This window comes from Vulpes vulpes, chromosome 16 (assembly GCF_048418805.1).
Source record: "Vulpes vulpes isolate BD-2025 chromosome 16, VulVul3, whole genome shotgun sequence".
NCBI classification, from domain to species: domain Eukaryota; kingdom Metazoa; phylum Chordata; class Mammalia; order Carnivora; family Canidae; genus Vulpes; species Vulpes vulpes.
The window spans coordinates 22,790,647-22,813,687 of record NC_132795.1 but is presented as its reverse complement, the minus strand read 5'-3'; the positions used below and the strand labels follow the sequence as shown (position 1 = coordinate 22,813,687).

General features: G+C 37.1%; 1 long non-coding RNA gene across 1 annotated transcript; it reads left to right on the top strand.

Moving 5' to 3' along the window:
- The first annotated feature begins 220 nt into the window (after positions 1-220).
- LOC140595881 (uncharacterized) lies at positions 221-12,990 on the top strand. Its single transcript, XR_011997826.1, has 3 exons — positions 221-353; positions 1,312-1,382; positions 11,626-12,990. It is a non-coding gene; the product is annotated as an uncharacterized lncRNA (long non-coding RNA).
- The last annotated feature ends 10,051 nt before the right edge of the window (positions 12,991-23,041 follow it).

Below are 23,041 nucleotides of genomic sequence, written 5' to 3'. Positions count from 1 at the left end.
AGAAGAGAAATGGTACTGGGTCTGTTTCCAATGGGACTTCTTTGTGAGCACACATGAGAAGGTTTCCTAGGATACCCAGGAATGGAGAGTGAGGCAGTACACCTTGGGAAGAGGGAGATGGCCAAAGGGCTGTAGACCCTACAAAAGCAAGTTACCAGAATATGGAGCATTCCTTAAAAATATATATATTTATTTATTAGGGGGAGAATGAGAGAGAGCAGGGGCAGAGGATGAAGGAGAGAAGCATGCTCCCTCAGCCAAGTGGGGAGCCCAACATGGGGCTCAATCTCACAACCCTGAAATCATGACCTGAGCCGAAATCAAGAGTTGGAGGCTTAACCGACTGAAGCCAGGTACCCCAAAGCATTACTTTTTAAATGCAATTTTTCAGAGGCCTTACAAGTGTCATAGCATGAAACTTTAATATATGAAGTGCTGAGAAAATGTAGACTCTCTCTTTAAGAATTTGGAAGAAAACTGGCATATCTCCTGGGGCCACATCTGTTGGATTGAAAGAAAAAATGCTACTCTCAAGTTTAATACTTAGGAATTTCCAGAGTCCCTTAGGTTAGATAAAGAGGTTCAAACTTTCAGAGTGCCTCCTCTGCCCCTTGATGTTTTCCTTGAGTGGGAGATTGGGTAGATGGTGGAATGCTGTCTGTCTGCCCCACCAGCCTCTAGTGCTCATAGCTCTGGTAAACTTGTTACCCATCCCTCTACTTGTGGGCCATCCTCTCTTCACGGAGACAGCTTCCAACCAGCTCACGTGGGTGCAGGTCCTAAGTGACCCCGTCTCTCCTCTAGATGCTCCTTCCTTGAGTCACAACTAGCTCATCTGACCAGCCTACTCTTGCCTTTTTCCAGGTGGCCCTTTCCTGTGTTGGCCTGGCCTTTCTCCTTCCAGAGTGCCATGGGGGAAAGAATGTCAGGAGTTCTTTCCCCTTCACGTGCTAGCTATCCAACACCACACTAGTCCCTTAGAGACAAAGGAGAGCATAAGCAAATTAGAAAAAATATTTGGCTGTTTTCTCCTCTTTTACAAACTTACCCAGTGCCCCCTTCTCTGCCTTATATCACTCCTCTGTAGAAGAGCAATAAGAGATTTTTTTTCCTGATAGAGAACACACATCTTCTTCACTGAGTTGCAAAAAAGATGAGATAAATGAACTTACAAAATTCTCTCTACAACAACCTGGTTTCAAAGCTACTGTCTTGCTATGTAATATCTGAAATGTCCGAAGCTAGGTAGTTTTTGTTTTGCATTATCTGAAACAAATCTATTTTCCTCTCTTCCTCCAACTTCCTCGGCAGGTGCGAGGTCTCGGGCCAGTAAAGGTGAACATAATGCATTGGTTGGGAAAGAAGAAAGAGAAAACACATAAGTAAGTTCCAAACTGCAACTCTTATTGCAGAAGTGGGTATCCTGAAAAAGCACGACTTACCACTTAGAAGGGAAGGAGGAAATTTCAGAGGGAAACAAGCGCTTTCTGTTGGCTCTGCCACATGTGTGTTGTTATTCATTAGAGGCCTGCTGTGTGCGGGACACTGCCAATCTTGGAGTCTCACCAGTCAGGCTACAATAATGCCCACTTTAGACAATGGCAGTGGAGTGGGAAGACCCTTCGCTCACCTCATCTTGTGCAACTAGGTAACTACCAAATCATCCTAAATACCCTAGAAATCAACCTGAAGACTTAGCAGAACAAACCTCACAGCTAAAAGTAGAGATGCAGTTTCAGAAACAGGTCGTGGCCACTGCAGTGAAGGGGGGAGCTATGGTCCCAGAGAAAAGCAAGAGACAGACTAGCAGATGGGAATGCCCGGGAAAGGTGGTTCCCTATAGCCGTTGGTTTGGAAAGTGAGAGGGGCTAAGGGCTTAAAGCCTGGATTTCTGAAGGTCAGCAGGCTTGGACTGGGGACAGCCCCGAGGCCATTGGGGCTGCTCTAGAAGAGAAGGCATGGCAAACAGCCCAAGGACCCACAGTGTAGGAACAGTGACCTGAAGAACACCTGGGACACACAGTGGGATGTTATTTGCTCATCTAAGAGTATGTACCAGAGAGATGGCATTCACAGAGAGACCCGTCAGGAACAAACTGGCTGACACTGTTTCCCTCCTCCACCCCCTCCAGCAAAAACACAGAGCCACTTGCAGGAACCAGCCAAGGGCCAGCACTCACTACCTAACTTGTTTATAAGAAGGCCAAGCCCGGCTTCACTGTGATCCAGTGGAAATGCCCTTCCAAAGTCACGCTTGCCTCCATCCCAGCACAGCGGGCCCCCTCTTGCAGAAGACTGGCCCAAACCTCTGCCCACACTGAGTCTCCCAAACCAGGAGTTAGTTTTGCGGGGCCTCAGTTCTGGCAGTGGTGGCAACAGCTCTCATTTCATAAGCAGACCACAGCACACACACAGTTAAAAGGTACCACATTCAGGCCAGAGACCAAACTGCCTACAAGAAGCAAAGAGAGCTTCTGTAGACAACTGCCCTGAAGGATAAAGCAGTAAGGACAAAACAGCAGGGCACACATAGCACATATTGGAAATATTTTTGGAAGTATCAGGCCCCAGTGTAGAAATACTTATATTGGAAAAAGTAGACTTTAAAACAAAGACTAACAGGAGACAAACAAAGAGATTATATAATAAAGGGGACACTCTAACAAGAAGAGCTAACAATTGTAAATATTTAATCCACTCAATAGAGGAGCACCTAAATACATAAATACTTCATAGTAAACATAATGGATCTAATTAATAATAATGAAATAACAGTAAGGAACTTTAACATCCCACCTACATCAATGGACAGATCATCTAAATAGAAATCAACAAGGAAATAATAGCATTGAATGACACACTGGACCAGAATGATTTAACAGATATATCAGAACATTCCATCCTAAAACAGTAGAATACACATTCTATTTGACTGCACATAGAATACTCTCCAAAATAGATGACAAATTAGCTCACAAAACAGGCTTCAATAAATTCAAGAAGATCAAAGTCATACCATACGTATTTTCTGACCACAATACTGAAACCACAAGTCAACCACAAAAAGAAATCTGGAATACCATAAGTACATGGAGATTAAATAAGATACTAATAAACAATAAATGAATCAACAAGGAAATAAAAGAAGAAATAAAGATGCATGGAAACAAATGAAAATACAATGGTATAAAGCATCTGGTACACAGCAAAGGTGGTTCTAAGAGGGAAGTACATAGTAATACAGGCCTTCCTCAAAAACAAGAAAATCTCAAACAACCTAACTTCACCCCTAAAGGAGCTAGGAAAAGAACAGACAAAACCTAAAACCAGCAAAGAAAGGAAATAATAAAAATTAGACCAGGAACTAAAAAAAACAAAACAAAACAAAAAAAACCAATAGAACAGATGATGATGATGAAGATAAAACTTTTAATGAAATTGACTTTGATCATGAAACACACTTTGCAGCTTTGGGGACTAGGCTACCTATTAATAATGAAGAACTGGGTGAAACATACCAGAAGTTAACTGAACTCTTCTCAGTAGGCACTAGTGAAGATCCTAAAGATTGTCCTGCTGCACATATTGTGGAAGCTTTGGAAAAAGATGTCTAATGATCACCTCAAATTCATGACTACTGAGCTTTACATGTGGCTCGTATATATAATTGCTCTATTTACCATAATACATTATATAGTTCCTATGATAAGCTGTAATTATTAGATTTTTTTGGAAGTGGCTCACTTTAGGACAATGGCACCTAGTTAATATTTGAACAATTGTTTATATTTATTAACATGCTTATGATGATATAAGCATTGAGATTATAGAATGTTTTCTATAAAGTTTAAGAAACTAGCTACTCAAGTATTTGAATTTGTCTATACAAACTTAAGGTACTACCATTAATAAAATGCTATAAACAATATTTCTGCATTAATTTGGATTGAGTCACCATCACTTTTATTAATGTTTCTGAAATATTCCTTTTTTAATGATCTTTTGAAATTAGTACTTTGCCCAGTACAAATAAGTCTATATTTGCTTATATTTTAAACCATTAAACATTCTGCTGGCCTTTTTGCTGATGTGCTTATTAAATATGACCACTGGAAGCCAAGAGACTATGGCTCAAAAGCCATAAAGCTTTTGAGCTTATGACCACTGGAAGCCAAGAGACTATGGCTCAAAAGCTTCTTGGGTATTTACAGACGTTTTTGGTTAAGGCTTGTCTTGCTCTCTTGGATCTCCCCAGGTCTTTGGCTTTTACTTTAATTTATTAAATGTATTTTCTGTACTGAGATCCCTTTTTCTAAATTTTGTAATCTACATTTTAAGCATTTTATAGTTCTGATGCAAAAATAATGAAACTTTAATAGGATGATATAGAATAAAGGAGGCTTCAGTTAAAAACACAAAACAAAACAAAACATTAGAACAAATCAACAAAACAAGGAGCTGGTTCTTTCAAAAAAAAATCAACAAAATTGATAAGCCTCTAGCCATACTTATCAAGGAAAAAAAGAGAAAGGACTCAAATATACAAACTACCAAAACAGAAACAAGAACAGGGGATCCCTGGGTGGCTCAGCAGTTTAGCGCTGCCTTCGGGCCAGGGCGTGATCCTGGGGACCTGGGATTGAGTCCCACATCAGGCTCCCTTGCATGAGGCCTGCTTCTCCCTCTGCGTGTGTCTCTGTCTCTGCCTCTCTCTCTCATGAATAAATAAAATCTTTAAAAAGAATAAGAAACAAAATTTGAATAGCTCGATAACTAGCAAAGAAATTGAATCAATAATCAAAAAACTCCCAACAAACAAAAGTCCAGGATCAGATTGCTTCACAGGCCAAGTCTACCAAACATTTAAAGAAGAGTTAGTACCTATTCTTCTCAAACTATTCCAAAAAGTAGAAAAAGAAGGAACATTTCCAAACTCATTCTATGAAGCCAGCATTACCCTGATACCACAATCAGATAAAGACCCCACTAAAAAAGACTACAGGCCAATATCCCTGATGAACACATATGTAAAAATTCTCAACAAAATACTAGCAGACCAAATTCAACAATTAAAAAACATTTAAAAAATCACTCCCTGCAGTCAAGTGAGATATATTCCTATGTGGCAAGGGTGGTTCAGTATTTGCAAATCAATCAGTGTGATACATCACATCAATAAGAGAAAGGATAAGAACCATCTGGTCATTTCAATCGATGCAGAAATTTGACAATGTACAACTTCTATTTGTGATAAAAACCCTCAACAAAATAGGTCTGGAGGGAGTATACCTCAACATAAAAAAGGCTGTATATGAAAAATCCACAGCAAACATCATCCTTACTGGGGAAAAAAATGAAAGCTTTTCCTCTATAATCAGGAATAAGACAGAGATGTCCATGCACCACTTTTATTCAATATAGTATTAGAAGTCCTGTCCTAGCCAGAGCAATCAATGAAAAAATATATATATAAGGCTTCTAAATCGGTAAGGAAAAAGTAAAACTTTCGCTATTTGCAGATGACATGATACTACATATAGAAAACTGGAGGGACACCTGGGTGGCTCAGCGGTTGAGCGTCTGCCTTTGGCCCAGGGCGTGATCCTGGAGTCCCGGGATCAAGTCCCACATCCGGCTCCTTGTGAGGGGCCTGCTTCTCCCTCTGCCTGTGTCTCTGCCTCTCTGTGTATGTTTAAATAAAATCTTAAAAAAGAAAAAAGAAAACTGGAAAGATACCACCATAAACCTGGTGGAACTGATAAATGAATTCAATAAAAGTCACAGAATACAAAATCAATGTACAGAAATCTGTTGCACTTTTATACACTAGTAATGAAGTAGAAGAAAGAAAAATTAAGAAAACAGTCCCATTTACAATTGCATCAAAATAATAAGGTACCTAGGAATAAATCTAACCAAAGAGTTGAAAGACTTGTACTGTGAAAACTATAAAACCCTGATGTGAGAAGTTCAAGACATTAAAAAGAAATGGAAAGACATTTCATGCTCATGAGTTGGAAGAACAAATATTGTTAAAACGTCTATACGACCCAAAGCAATCTACACATTTAATGAAATCCCTATCATAATACCAACACCGTTTTTCACAGAACTAGAATAATTCTAAAATTTGCATAGAGCTACAAAAGACCTAGAATAGCCCTAGTAATCTTGAAAAAGAAAGCAAACCTGGAGGTATCATCATTTTGGACTTCAAGTTATATTACCAAGCTATTGTGATCAGAATAGTACAGTACCGGCACAAAAATAGACACATAGATCAATATAACAGAGTAGAAAGCCCATAAATAAATGTACAACTATAGTCAATTAATCTTTGACAAAGCAGGAAAGAATATCCAATGGGAAAAAGTCTCTAACAAATGGTGCTGGGAAAACTGGACAGCAACATGTAGAAGAATGAAACTGGACCACTTTCTTACAGCATACACAAAAACAGACTCAAGATGGATTAAGGACCTATATGTGAAGCCTGAAACCATAAAAATCCTAGAAGAGAGCACAGGCAGTAATTTATCTGACATTGGTCATAACTTTTGTCTAGATAGGTCTCCTGAGGCAAGGGAAACAAAAGCAAAAATAAGCTACTGGGAATTCATCAAAATAAAGTTCCTGCACAGTGAAGGAAATAACCAACAAAGGTAAAAGGCAACCTGTGGAATAGGAGAAGATATTTGCAAATGACATATTTGATGGGGGGTTACCAACCAAGATATATAAAGGACTTATAAAACTCAACATCCAAAAAATGAATAATCCAATTAAAAAATGGGCAGAAGACATGAATAGACATTTTTCCAAAGAAGGCATACAGATGGCCAATAGACACATGAAAAGATGCTCAACATCACTTACCATCAGGGAAATGCAAATCAAAACTACAATGAGCTATTACCTCACACCTGTCAGAATGGGTAAAATCAACAACAGAAGAAACAACAGGTGTTGGTGAGGATGTGAAGAAAGAAGAACACTTGTGCACTGTTGATGGGAATGCAAACTGGTGCAGCTACTGTGGAAAACAGTATGGAAGTTCCTCAAAAAGGTAAAAATAGAACTACCTTATGATCCAGCAAGTGCACTACTGAGTATTTACCCAAAGAATACAAAAAACACTATTCACAGGGACACATACACTCATTAGTTTTTAGCAGCATTATTTCTAATAGCCAAATTATGGAAGCAGCCCAAGTATCTGTTAATTGATTAATGGATAAAAAAGATGCGGTATGTGTGTATGTGTGTGTGTGCATGTGTGTGTATACACACACATGCACACACACACATACAGTGGAATATTATTTGGCCATTTGAAAGAATGAAATCTTGCCATTTGCAATGACATAGATGGAGCTAGTGTATAATGCTAAGCAAAAGAAGTTAGGAAAGAAATATCACATAGATTTACTCACATGTGGAGTTTAAGAAAAAAAATGGGGGAAAAAAAACAGAAAAAGAGAGGGAGAATGAGGAGGATTCCGCGTGGCTCAGTTGGTTGAACATCCAACTCTTGGCTTTGGCTCAAGTTACGTTCTCAGAGTTGTGGGATGGAGCCCTGCATCTGGCTCTGCACTGAGAATCCTGCTTAGGATTCTCTCTCTCTTTCTCCCTCTGTCACTGCCTGTACCTCTCTCTCTCTACCCCCTATTGAAAAATAAGAAAAGAAAAAAGAAACAAACTCTTAATTACAGAGAATTGATGGTTACCAAAGAGGAGGGAGCCCGGGGGATGGGTGAAATAGCTGATGAACACAGGGCGATGTATGGAAGTGTTGAGTCACCATATTGTACACTTGAAACTAATGTAACACAGCATGTTAGTATGTCAACTAACTGGAATTAAATAAAAGCTTTTTAAAAGCCTGCCAATCGAGGAATAGAAAATAATGCCCACTTTGATGGTTGTCCTAAAGATTAAATGATGGAGCACCTGACTCAGTACCTGTTATATACTAGGAGCCAGCTTGCTGGTAGGATACAAACACCCATTTCTTCAACCTGACATTTTCTGGTTGTTTATAACTGTTAGTGTTTGCTGTTGTTATTTGCTAGTTAGGGCTTTTCACTCCTTGTGAACTCCAAAATTTTGTAAAAACTGACTATCTTATAGGGCACCACCTGGGTATTCTTAGTGCCTGATCTGTTTACATATCAACAAGGTAATTCATAGTTATCAGCTTGGTCTTGCAAGATCCTGAGAGCCCCTCGGAGTCTAAGAATAACTGAATTCTATCCAGTCTCATTTTTGTGATTTTGACTCTATCTTATGTCTCTGAAAATTGGTAATTGTCACAATGATTAGACCAACCAGAAAACTACCTGACCATATGGCTAATTTAGAATTTGCTTTATGGAGCACTACATTTTATGCATTTCACATGATTCCCATGAGGTAAGCTCCCTCTATTTGAGAAAATAAAGATGTGACTCAAAAGCTGACTAAAAGAACTGGTGGGATATAGAACACTTGCCCCCTGAGTCACCAGTTCAAATGTGACCCCAAATTGCTAACATCTGAATGTCATTTGCTAGCCTCAGCGTGATCACTGAAGGAAGAGAAGCCACATCTTATGCACACCAAATACCACCACAGTTGCCTGTTGTTCACAATAGAGAAGATTAAAATGAACCCCAAGAACTTATCTTTCCCTCCTCCCATATCTCCCACAGCATTGTCCTAATACAAACCAATGTCTGAGATTTATTTTCCAAAACAATCAGGTACTTCTCAGTATATTTCTTTTTCTAAAAGAGTTTCAAAGAGCGAGCACAGCAGGGTAGGGCAGAGGGAAAGGGAGAGAGAGCCTGAAGCAGACTTCCCAGTGACCTTGGACCCCAATATGGGGCTTGACCCCATAACCCTGAACCTACGACCTGAATGGAAACCAAGAGTTGGAGTCTCAACTGACTGCACCACTGCAGCACTCCTGGAAGTATATTTTTTTAATTGAGAAAACAGCCAAAAGAAAACTTGGACTATATACCAAGAATGACCTATAAAGAAACTAAAATTAGAAGAAAATCTCATAATAAATATTTAGTTTTGACTTATCAGAAGATGGCTTAACTTTCTCTTAATCCAAGTGTTCTTATGCTATTCTTTGGATGGCTATTAAAATAAAGCATTCTTTAAAATATCAACTATAAATTTTCTCACTGAGAGAATAATTATTTTGTGTAAAGCAAAGTCTGCTGGAACTAACCTTCATGTAACAATTTTAAGAATTTTGGGGAGCTAATGTTGTATAAAGTCAGTTCCTAATTGGCAGAATCAAGAAAATATCTGTCTCCTTGGCAATTAGAGCCATAGAAAGAAATAATAGATGTCCAAGAGTTAAGTGCATTTCCTATTTCTAAGTAGTATTCTCATGGTTGGAGCTATAGAATGCTTGTGTGTATCAATGGTGCATTCTAAAACACAGTGGACCAGCATCTCAGCTGGTGTTTCAGTCACTGATCCCAAGATTTTCATTTCAAAACAGTAGTCTCAGAAGTGACCATAGCAAAAACTTTTATTCAGTGGATCTCATCAGACATATGAAGATTGTGGGTCTCTGGATTCTGAATGGTCATCTACTTAGGGCCAAAGACAAACCCCCTTGGATTAAATATAAGGTTTAGTGAAAGGCTTCCCCCTTGCAATTCAAATATGGCCAAACAATAAAGTTCGGTGGTGCATGGAACATCTTAGCTAGGGAAATCAGCACAAACAGCATGGCAAATATGCATTTAGACCAACAGCAACAACCACCAACAAAAGAATACCACCAGGTTTATGAGGCATGAGACATTAAATTTAATAAGTTATAAACTATGATTAAATTACAAACACATTTTTCATTACCCCATAATATAAAGAGCCATGCTTGTTAGGTTTAGCAGCAGGAGCCACACCTCTAAATATGCAGTGGAATCAGCAGGTTCTCAGTGCGCATGCAGGGAGAACCATGGGTACAGGAACCTGGGGCAGCCATGCTGGCCGTGCCAGGGAAAAACTCTAGGGTCACTCTTGTTTCACTCCTCAGAACTCTCTAACCAACTGTGGGGCATAGTCACTGGCAACAATACACTTTCTGCTATTTGACTACATATAGAAAATCACTTTGTTCTGCAAATCCCTAAAAGGAAAATATTTGATAGAATCTCAGAGACTAATTTATCTTCCTAAATGTCTGGGCAAAAATTTGAGTAACTTTTTTTTTTTGAGTAACATTTTTAGACTGAAATAGTTTAAAAGAACATTCCTACAAACTTTAGCACTTTGAGATGGATTCCATTTGCTGGATTAAGTCAAAGATCGTATTTTGAAAGCTGGTGACCTATAATCTAGATCTGACTAACATAATATTTAAAAAGAAAATTGTTTCAGGTTCAACAAAAGCTCTAAGTATGCAATTCTACTATGACAACAATCCATTAGAGCTGAGTACTGGCTGGGCTGCCACTATTGACCATGTGGGAGCTTCCAGTTCACCAAAGCACCTTCTGGGTTCACTTCTCTGGTCTCTATTCCCCAGGTGGAGGTGTGTGAGTTTTTAACTTCTGGGTAACACATATGTCCAACAAAAGAAAAATCATTCTATTACTATTCTTCCCTACCCCGTAGGTTCAAAATCTTATTTGCAACTTATGCCAGCACAACTCCCCTTCTGCTCCCCACCTCTTTGGAAAAAAAATTTTTTTAAACAAAAGGGGAAATAGCAGCCTGAAATTGTTCTTGGAAAAATATAAGGCTTAACGGAAACAGATCCACTATGAAGGTATATTACTTGGATCTCAGAGTTGAGAGTGACTTGTTAACTCACCCGCTCTTGCCAACAAACCAACACAAGAATTATTGCCACCCCATATCTGATAGATGGTTCGTCAGCTTCTTCCTAGAGCCAAAGAGCTTTGACTCACAGGAAAGAATTGGTTCTAGTACTTAAAATCTTTATATTACAATAATATTTCTTAAACAAAGTATATTATTCAGTGTAAGAAATGAATCTGGTGTGAGCCCAGAATAATGTGCCTCTCTGGTATTGGGTTGAGTATTATAATACACTCTGCAGAACTTTTAAATGAAAACGAGTTTTGGATGTGAAATGAGCTTCTACTGTGTATTAAGCACTGGACTCAGTGCTTTTAATATGCTACTTTATCTTTACGTCTATTGTACAATTAACTGTTTAACCAATTTTTAATGGAAGAAATTGCACTGAGATGCTAAGACATGAAGGAATTTGCTCAAGATCACCCAACTAGCACAGAGTGTGGCACATTCTCAGAGCTGATAAGCAATCCCAAATGGTTTAAGCAGCAGAACCGGGGTCTGTCACTGAGCATTGTCCCACTATACCATAACCTTTCATTCTTACAGAAGGCAGGAGTGCTAGAGTGTTGGATTTTAAAAGACGTAACAATATGATACATTTTTCATGGTGCATAATATGACCAATCTTAATTGCCAGCTTGTTGCCAGGATTCCGATAGACCTTAGTGAGGCAAATTCAGCAATAAGTAATATTGAGACCTCTTATGTATGGCTGTCTATTGTCAGTTCAGCATCATTTCTATCCCCAAAGGACATACTTACCAGAATTCTCTTCTCATATTGTTTTAGGTCAGAATTTGTTAATGAAAGGAATGCAAGTAACTGTGGAAGATGGAAGTGTGGAGAGGTCACTGCTTTGAGGAATTTTTAGCATGTCACATGGGTGGACATGACATCATGCTGTCCAGGATTTTGGGAGGCGCTCATGCGGCTATACAGAGTGAGATGTTTATTGGGAGCTTTTCCAGAGCCTCTTAAGAATTTCAGAATTTTCCCCATGAAACTTTTGGGAACTACCCAATTTGTATCTTCAAATGAGATCTTCAGTGACTGTTTCTCCAATCTTAGGCTACAGCCTTCCTGATCTTCACTTAAGAAGCTCTTCCAACATTCCTGCAATCCCTAATTCCTATAGTAACCCATTCATTCCCATAAGAGTTAGAATGGTTCTGTTTTCCTGCATGCATCCTAACTGACCTATCATCCCTGCCCATGACCTTTGAGCACTCTGGGACACACAAGGTCAGTTATGTAAAACCTGGTGGCACCAGGGAATGAGCCTAGTGGGGTAGCCTACTGCCTGTTCTCCAATGTTAGCTCTACTTTCTTCAGTGGCAAGGCAAGCTCCTTGCAGCTAAGAAGTCCCATGTGAGTGATTTTAAAGTCAATAGTATGTAATTGGAATTGGTATACATAATTTCAGACAATGTCGATAAGGGAAAAGAAGATTTCCTTCTTCATAATTCTTCATTATTTCTCCTTTCTGCTGGCTGGAAAAGAATAGTTGTTCCAGTAGCCATTTTGGACCATCATAAAATTTGGGTTACTGTATATTCATACAATAGACCAAAAGAGCTAAAAGAAGACTGGGCCCCTAATACGTAAGACCTCTAGAACTAGACATTTATGTATAAGAGAATGAAACTTCTATTTCATTTAAGTCACTGATATTTTGATATTGTTGTCACTTACAGTCATAACTAGGACTTGCTGGTACATCAGCCTTACCAGCTATTTTTCAGACAGGGAGGTTGGAGCAAGAGAGAGGAAACTCAGTGGACCTTCTAGGGAATGAGCCTATAGCCACCAGGACAGGAGTGAGAAAGGGTGTGAGCAGCTCTCTCACCAGCCGAGTCTTATCCACTTGAAGACAAGAAGATAGCTTAACAACTGATTATTCTTAAATAAGCAATCTGAGGTGATCTTGAAATGCATAGAGCAGAATGGGAATGGCCATAACTTGATTTTGTAAAACTGTTATTTTACTCCAACATATATTTGTAATTTTTCTATGTCTCCTATTTCTAGAGAATAATTTTCGCAGCTTAGTGACATATGCACAAGGCAAAAAATATACAATAAATGAGAACATTAGAAAATAAAGTCAGATGAAAAAAATCTGCAAAATGCCTAACATGAGCTATGGTCTGTTTTATTCACTACTGTATTTCCAAAACCTAAATGATCCTCAATAAATATTTGCTTAAAAAATATGAACAGTCTGAGGAGACATTTGTTGGTTTTGCCTGTCCAACTTCTTTACATCCCCTCTTTTCTTAGACTAAGCATTTTATCTTTTGTAGTTTGGGTAATGCTGACTACCACCGGCTCCTTGGGTGGCTCTGGTTGTAACCTCTGACAGTGAGGCCCCCCACCTGGGACTTTCACTGGAGATATGCAGAATGCAGTACTTCTCCCACACCCCACAACCCTCACAGTTGTTGAGCTGGTGGAAAGTCAGCCTGTCATGAGTTCCCCCCTGTGTGGATATGAGTATCCATCCATACTCATGGATGCTGTCTGAAGCTATTTTGATACTTGGCCTTTTTAGTTCTCAGACCCAGTGACTTCCACTGGAAACAATTTTTCCCACTAAAAGATATTCACCGGTGCTTAGAGACACTTTTGGTTGCCACACTGGGGAAGTGGTGCTACTGTCATCCACTGAGTAGAGTCCAAGGATGCTTCTAAACATCCTAAAATGTACGGGACAGTCCCCACCCCACCAAAACAAAGAATTGTCTGGCCCAAAATGCCAACAGTGCTGAAGTCAAGAAGCCTCTCTGAGACAATCCATCTGCCTTTTTCCTCAAGTCAGTTTGAGTTGGGTTTCCATCACTTGCAACCAAGAGTCCTAACTACTACAGAGTGGATCAAAATTTTAATTTGTAACTTCTGAGTAGTCAGAGTAAAGAGGAAATCATGCTAAATTAGTTTCTAAGGAGATGCATAGGACCCTAAGGAACAACATTGCGTCAACCATGAATCCCTTGAAAGGAAATAGAAAACTAGTTTTTATAATTATATTCCGACCTTCTTAGAATTGACTAACACTAGTAAGAGTCTAAGTAAGTAAAGATCATACATTGTCAGTTATCAAGACCGTATTTAAATATGTTCACAGGACCACTGCATGCTATTGTAGGGTTTGCACAACACACAAAGTGCCCTGCCAGGCAGCCCCTCTTCCTAATTTGCCTGCCCAGAAGGAGTGCCTTTTCTAATCTGCACAAAGACGTCTTACAAACTAGTGGCAGCTCTACATGTTCACATGCATAATTCTAAATGAAGCAGAAAATGGTTCTGATCTGTGCCGCAATAACGCTATCCCCTTAACCTATTTCAAATGAACCTCTTGGAATAAGGTTTGCTCTATCCAGAATGGTAAGAGCTGCCACTGCAGAGATTAACAAATGAGTGTGTGTCTCAATTGTCATGTGGTAACATGTACAATATGTTGCTCAGAGCAACTGATGACTTTGGGATCTTTTTCCATAGCACTCAAAATGCAAATTTTTCTTCTGTTTTCTGTTAATATAATAAATAAATAAGAGCTCTTATGTAGGGAAGTATTTTTATGCAAAAAGACTGTCAGTTTCCCAGCAGGAAAGTCTTGAAGTTCTTTCCCTTGATATGTCATAAAATTGACATAACTTTAGAAGATGGAAAGATCACTAGGTCAAACAAAGCATGTTGGATCAGATTAGGTCTGGCAATCTATTTGAGCAATGTATTTAATGCTTGGAGATAAAATAAATGTCAAAGAATTTTGCCAGTTTCTCCAGAAATTCTATAGATAGAAAGTACATTAGAAAGTACTTATAGACTTTGTAGATAGCAAATATCCGACTACAATATTCTGTGGTTTAACTCTTTGAAAAAAGTAATAAAGTCTAGAATATAAAGTATTACATACTTATAAATATAAAAATATTGACTTGACTTTATCATATTTTTAAAAATACTTCCAAATCCCCAAATGACTTCTGAAAAGGATGAGTATATTTTGATAAAGTAGTATTTAATGTATTTACAATGTTTTTTAAACCCACAGTCTAGATTTCTCATTCATGTCAGCCATTTGGATATTTTGTCCCCAAATCATATGATTATAATTGAATTAAGGGCAAACTCTACTATGTTAAACTAGATGTTTTTGTCAAGGATGGACTAGATTATTTTACAGTTAAAAAATAAAACCAGGATCTCAGTAGCAACAACAATATTTTTGTTGTTGTAGTCACTAGATGCCCGATAAGTGTTGGTGTGCGATGAAGGAGCCCAGGCTGATGAAAGCTTTGCTACTCTGCAGCCAGACCACCCAGAACACATGAGCTCAGAAGTTGCTGTGACAGAAGAGAGAGTCAGAGGGTCCCCAAGTGACTTTTATGGCCAGTTCTCAGAAGTGGCATGCAGGAATTCCACCCACAGTCCTCTGGCCACACTCAGTCATATTCCCCACTTCAGGAGAGCTTAGGAAATGTGGTCTTCCCCCGTGCTCAAGAGAGATTTATGGCCACCCAGTGTTATCTCTGCTACACTGGCATAGTAAAAAAAATACAGATTTTGTAGTTGTATCAACCTGGCTTTATAACCTTTGACACTTACTAACCACACAATCTCCCAAAGTTTTAGTTTTCTCACATAGAATGGTAGGTCTTATTATATTTGAATTACCTTTATGGCTTTCATTCTGACCAAAATTTTACCTTTATCTTCAAGTCTAATGTTCAATTCTCTAATATGTTATTGCAATATTATAAAGTATTACTTATGATACTTAAGCTCAAAACTTTATTCAGTCCCATCTAGGTTCTAAGCATTGTACAAAGAAACTGATATGCAGACAATGAGAACAGAATGAAAAAAATTACTTAGTTAAGATACTAATTTGAATCAACTCAAGAGTTGGTAACCTAGCTAGAGGAAATGAAGTAAAATTTTCCCTTTACCGTGGCTAGTTATACAGGCCAGATTGGACATAAAAGAACAGATTGTACTTAAGCGAAGAATTATGTTTTTTTCTAATAGCAGATACTGTAAAAAATAATAAGCATTTCCATCCATAGAACTCAGTAAGATATCTTACATGATTTTAATATCTATTGAATACAAATATATATACATATACGTGATTCCAATGGAAAGTAATTCTAATTATATATATGCACATATAAATGCATATCAAATTTCATATGCATAAACACACAGATAAATGCACCTATATATAAATGTATACATTAGCTAAAAGTAAGCTGGACTGAACTTCATAGTGGCTATAATTCCTTCCATTTCTGAGATTCTACAAAATTATATTATTTTATGATACTGGTTTTCAATTTTTTTTCTGCTTCTATGGTAATGTGAAAACACTTATATCATTTTGCATTATTTATAATGAAGCTTAATTGAAGATAAGAGTTTCTATCAGAATATCCAGGAAGTGATAGTATCATTTATTTTAAAATACACACTGACCCTAGATTTAGCAGTTATTTTTATGCCCTATGTAAATTTTGAGATATGGACCTATTCACTGTTGCTGTTCACAAAGGTTCCCAGTTCTACACTCTGAGTTGGATGACACTTTTGTTAGTCTTTGGGGGGGGGGGGGTGTCACAAGAGTAGTGGCCATGAGCTGTGAGAAGGAGCAATGCATTCCACTTTGAGCCAGAGCCTGTTATTGCCAGTGCAAGGCCCTGCACATTTCTTTCCCTTTGACACAAGGAAGAGCCATGTAACTGCTTTGCCATCATGGCCTCTGAGTTACAACAAGGAACTTCAACAGACATTCAGTCTGAATGGCAAATAAAGGATTTCTCTATTATTCCATTGACATTTTCTGGTGGACTGTTACTGCTGCATAACCAGTTTACTTGCATAATAGAGAATTTTGTGTCTGTCTTGTCTCCCACTGGATCGCCAATCCTTGCTCCATCCCTGATCTCAGTCTCAGCAAGAATACAAACATACTAAGGTTTAGTGAGAGAGTGGAAGGCAAAATAAAGGGGGAGAGCAGTTTGAGTAAGGAAGTTTATTTTGTACATTACTTGAAATTTTTAAAGGCTAAAAATTTTAGGATTATTACTATGTGAACAAACCCAATCTGAAAAGACTCTATACTGTATGATTCCAAATATTTGACATTCAGGAAAAAGTAAAATTATAAAGAAAGTGAAGGAATCAGGGGTTGTCAGGAGTTAGGGGGAGGGAGGAATGAACAGATAGAGCACAGACATTTTTAGGGCAGTGAAACTATTCTGTATGATACTGTAATGGTGGATACATATCATTATACATTTGTCAAAAATCTATAGAATGTACAAGAGTGGACCCTAATGTAAGCTATAGATTTTGGGTGATAATAATTTATCAATGCAGGTTCTTCAAGAGTAACAAATGTACCAGTTTGGGGAAGGCTGTGCCTGTCTGGGGGCAGGTGATATATGGGAACTCTCTCTACTCTCCATCCAATTTTTTATGAGCCTAAAATTACTCTAAAAAACTAAATCTATTGAAATAAATAAAATTAAGTTCTGGTCCAAGATAGCAACATAGGAAGACTTTGAACTTGCCTCCTTCACAGAATTCATCAAATTATACCAGTTAATAGGATGATTTCTCCTGAAGATGAACTGAGGGATGACTAAAAAGCTACTGAAAAACCAAAGATAGACACAGTGGCAAGAGAACAGCAAGAGAGATGAAGACATGGTAACAGAGAGCACCTCTACTCCTGATGCTGCAAATGGCAGTAGGAAGTGATAGTGCTGAGGGACTGGAAACAGATTCCTCTGTCCTTGGGCACAGAAGAAAAAACAAAAAACCCATGGCTAAATGAGCAACTAGTATATAAAGAAGACAATACTAAAACTCTGCCAAATGGTAGGGGAAATGAAGGAATGATATCTAGGTCACAGAGACTAGGGAATGAATGGTTTACATTCCCACCCTACCTTAAAAGCCTAGACTGGAGCAAAGTCTGGTTACCACAATGAGTAGGTCTGGTCATCACAGGGACCTTGCCACCTCACCAAGCCAAGGATCTGCAAGGCCACACCAGCTCTGGCTGTGCTGGGTTACAGAACAACAACAATAAAAGCTGGAACTTAAAAGGGTCAAGGAGCTGTAGGAATGCTCTCTCTCCCTCCACCTTAAAAGTCCAGATAAGAACAAGGTTGGGATGCCATAATTGGCAGGTCCAGCTATCACAGCCTTTTTGATACCAGGGCACAGAAAATAAACCACAAGTTTTTTATGGGTTTTAGTTTTTGGTATCTTTGTTTTGGGCTTTTTTTAAAGTTAATTTTTAAGTTTTGTTATTTTCTTATTTCCCTAGTTCATCTCATCTTGTTTTAATTTCTGTTCTTTTTGTTTTTGTTTTTGTTTTCTCTTTCTTTTTGGTCTATTTTTCTTTCTTCCTTTATTTTCTATTTTTTATTATAATTATTATAATAATAATTATTATTATTATTTTCTTCTATCTGTAAAAAGCCATGGTTTGAGAGAGTAACTAGCATATACATTCACAGCTCTAGTCAGCCAGCATAAATCACCAGGTACACATAATCTATGTAGGAGACACTATACAGAAGATGGCTCCCTCAACTTAAGGAGAAGTAGCCATTTTGCCTAATCCATAGAAATAAACAGAAAATCAAGCAAAATGGGGAGATGAATGAATATGCTCCAAAAGAAGGAACAAGAAAGAAACACAGAAAAAGAACTAAATTAAACATAATTAAGCAATATGCCTGATAAAGAATTTAAAATACCATCATAAAGCTACTCATCGGGCTGGTTTGAAAAGAAGAACAAACTTAGTGAGACCTTCAATAAAGAGACAGAAAATATTAAAAAATCAACCAGAGTTTAGAAATACAATAACTGAAATTAAAATAATAAAACATCAACAACAAGAAAACCCCTCACCAATAGGAATCAAAAGTGGATTAGAGGGTGCAAAAGCATACATCAGTGATCTGGAAAACAGGGTAATAGAAAGCAAAAGCTGGACAGCAAAAAGAGAAAATAAATTTTTTAAATGATGATAGATTAAGAGATCAAACATTCACATTATAGAAGTTCTGGAAAAAGGAGAGAGAGAAAAGTATAGAAAACTTATTTTGAAGAAATAATAACTAAAAATTTATGTAACCTTAGGAAGCAAATTGACCTCAAAGTCCAAGAAGAACAGAGAATTCTAAACTATATAAACTCAAGGAGATACACCACAGCACATAATAATTAAAATGTCAATAGTTAAAGATAGACTCTAAAGGCAGCAAGAGAGAAACAAAAAGTCACTTATAAGAGAAAACCTATAAGCTATCAGCTGATTTTTCAGTAGAAACTTTGCAAGCCAAAAGGGAGAGGCAAGATATATTCAAAGTACTGAAAGGAAAAAGCCTACAACCAAGGATACTCTACTTGGCAAAGTTATTCAGATTTAAGAGTGAGACAGTTTCCCAGACAAATGAAAGATAAAGGAGTTTGTCACTCCTAACCCAACCTTACAATAAATGTTAATAGGATTTCTTTAAATGGAAAAGAAATAGTCATAATTAGACATAAGAAAACTATGAATAAAAAGATGCAAAACATGACAACATATACATAATACATGGAGAAGGAAGTAAAAGGGGAAAAAGGGGAAAGGAAAAAGAAAGAAGTTTTTTGTTGTTGTTGTTGTTGCTCTTGTTTTATTTTCTTAAAGAATGTACTTGAACTTAAATGACCATCAAATTAATATGGACTATTTACTTAGAATGTCTTATATGAACTTCATGATAATCACAAATCTCAAACCTATGATAGATACACACACACAAAAGAGAAAACCAGACATAACACTATAGAAACTCATCAATCACAAAGAGAGAGAGAGAGAGGAAAAGAACAAAGGAGAAAAACAACAACGACAACAAAAAACCAGAAAATAAATTTAAAAGTGGCAATTAGTACACACTATAGTAATTACTTTAAATGTAAATGACCTAAATGCTCCAATCAAAAAGCACAGGGTGGTGGAATGGGTAAAGAAACAAGACCTATCTATATGCTACCTATAAGAGGTGTACCTCAGTCCTAAATATGCATACAGATTGAAAGGGAGGAAGAGATGGGGACACCTGGGTGCCTCAGTGGTTGAGTGTCTGCCTTTGGCTCAGGGCGTGATCCTGGGGTCCCAGGATCGAGTCCCACATTGGGCTTCCTTCATGAAGCGCTTTTCCTTCTGCCTATGTTTCTGCCTCTTTCTCTCTGTGTGTGTCTCTTGTGAATAAATAAATAATTTTTTTTAAAAAGGGAAGAAATAGAAAAATACTGACCATGCAAATGGATGCAAAAAACAAAAATGCTGAGGTAGTAATACTTTTATCAAACAAAATAGACTTTAAAACAAAGATTGTAACAAGAGACAGGGAAGGGCATTATATAATGATAAAAAGATCAATCCAACAAGAGGATACACAATTATAAATATCTATACACTGAACACCAGAGTACCTAAATACATAAAGCAAATATTAATGTGTATTAAGAGAAAAATTGATGGTAATGGAATAATAGGGGACTTTAATACTCCACTTATATTAGTAGATAGGTCATCCAGACTAAAAATCAGTAAGGAAATAAAATCTTTGAATGACACAATGTAGCAGATGGGACAGTGCATCCCAAAACAACAGAATACACATTCTTTTTAGGTGCACATGGAACATTTTCCAGAACTGGTCACATATTAGGTCATTAAACAAGTTTCAATGAATTTAAGAAGACTGAAATCATACTATGCATCTTTTTTTACCATAATAGTATGAAACTAGAAATCAAAAGGAAAAAAACTGGAAAAAACACAAACACATGGAAACTAGACAACATGATACTAAACAAATAATTGGGCCAAAGAAGGAATCAAAAAAGAAATAAAAAAATACATGAGACAAATAAAAATGAGAACACAAAAGCCCAAAATATCTGGGACACAGCAAAAGTAGTTTAAGAGGGACATATATAGCAATACAGACATACCTCAAGAAATAAGAAAAAGCTCAAATATACAATCCAAACCTATACCTGAAGAAACTAGAAAAACAACAAATAAAACTCAAAGTGGGTAAAAGAAAAAAATTACAAGAGTCAGAGGAGAAATAAATGGAATGGAGACTAAAAAAAGCAATAAAGAAATCAGTGAAACCAAGGGCTAGTTCTTTGAAAAGATAAACAAAATTGACAAACCAAAATTGAATAGAACAGAGAACCCAGTCACATTCAACAAGAAAAAGAGTGAAAGGAGTCAAATAAATAAAATCAGAAATGAGAGAGGAAAAGTACTGACACTGAAGAAATACAGATTAAGGGAATACTACAAAAATTTTATGTGAAAAAATCAGACAATTCGAGAAAAAAAGGACAAGTTCTTAGAAACATACAATCTTCCAAACCTAAACAAGGAAGAAATAGAAAATTTAAACAGACCAATTACAAGTAATGAAAATGAACTGGTAATCAAAAAACTACAAAGCATTAAAAGTCCAGGACCAGGTGGATTCACAAGTGAATTCTACTGGACATTTAAAGAACAGAAAATACCTACTATCTTTAAACTATTCCAAAAAAAAAAAAAATAGCAGAGGAAGGGAAGCTTCCAAATATATTCTACCAACCCAGCATTACCCTGATACCAAAACCAAAGATACCACAAAAAAAGAAAACTAAAGGCCAACATCCCTGGTGAACATAGATGCAAAAGTCCTCAAAAAAATATGAGCAAACCACATTCAACAATACATTGAAAAGATTATTCACCACAATCAGATGGGATTTATTCCAGGGATGCAAGGATGGTTCAATATTCACAAACCAATCAACGTTATATATCACATCAACAAATGATGGATAAAAAATCATATGTTCATCTAAGTAGATACAGAAAAAGCATTTGACAAGATTCAACATCATTCCTGATTTTAAAAAAAAGTCTCAACAAAGTGGGGCTAGAGGGAAGACAAAGCCTTATATGAAAAACTCAGAATTAACATCACCCTCAATGGTGAAAAACTGAGAGCTTTACTTATAAGGTTAGGAACAAGGATGTCCACTCTCACCACTTTTATTCAACATCATACCAGATGTTCAATCCACAGCAATTAGACAAGAAAAAGAAAAAAGGGGCATATATAGTGGTAAATAAGAAGTTAAACTGTTACTATTCACAGACAATATGACAATATACCAAAAAACTACTAGAAGTAATAAGCAAATTTAATAAAGTGGCAGGATACAAAATCAATACTCAGTGTAAAATCTGTAGTGTTACTATAGGCTAGTAATGAAATAGCAGAAAGAGAAATTAAAAAAAAAAAAAACACCACCATTTACAGTTGCAACAAAAAGAACAAAAGACCTAAGAATAAACTTAGTCAGGTGAAAGGCTTGTACTCTGAAAACCATAAAGCACTGATGAAAGAAACTGAAGATGACACAAACAAATGAAAGACATTCCATACTCATGGATTGGAAGAATATTGTTAAAATGTCTAGATTACCCAAGGTAAACTATATATTTAATGCAATCCCTATCAAAATACCAACAGCATTTTTTACAGAACTAGAATACAAATCCTAAAATTTGTATGGAACCACAAAAGACACCAAATACCCAAAGCAATCATGAAAAAGAAAAGCAAACCTGGAGGCATCATAATTCTGGACTTTAAGTTATATGACAAAGCTGTAGTCATCAAGACAGTACAGTATTGGCATAAAAATAGATAAACAGATCAGTGGAACAGATCAGAGACCTCAGAAATATGCCCACAATTATATGATTAATTAATCTTTGACAAAGGAGGCAAGAATATACAATGGGAAAAATTTTTTTAAAAAGGAATATACAATGGGGTAAAGACAGTCTCTTCAACAAATGGTGGTTGGGAAACTGGACAAATAGGTGTAAGAGAATGAAACTGGGCCATTTTCTAACACCATACACAAAAATAAACCCAAAATGTATTAAAGACCTGAAAGTGAGATCTGAAACCATATAAATTCTAGAAGAAAACAAAGGCAATAATTTCTCTAATATAGACCATAGCAACATTTTTCTAAATATGTATCCTTTTTTTAAATTTCAGGTTTTCAAGATTTTATTTATTTATTCCTGAGAGACACAGAGAGAGAGGCAGAGACATAGGCAGAGGGA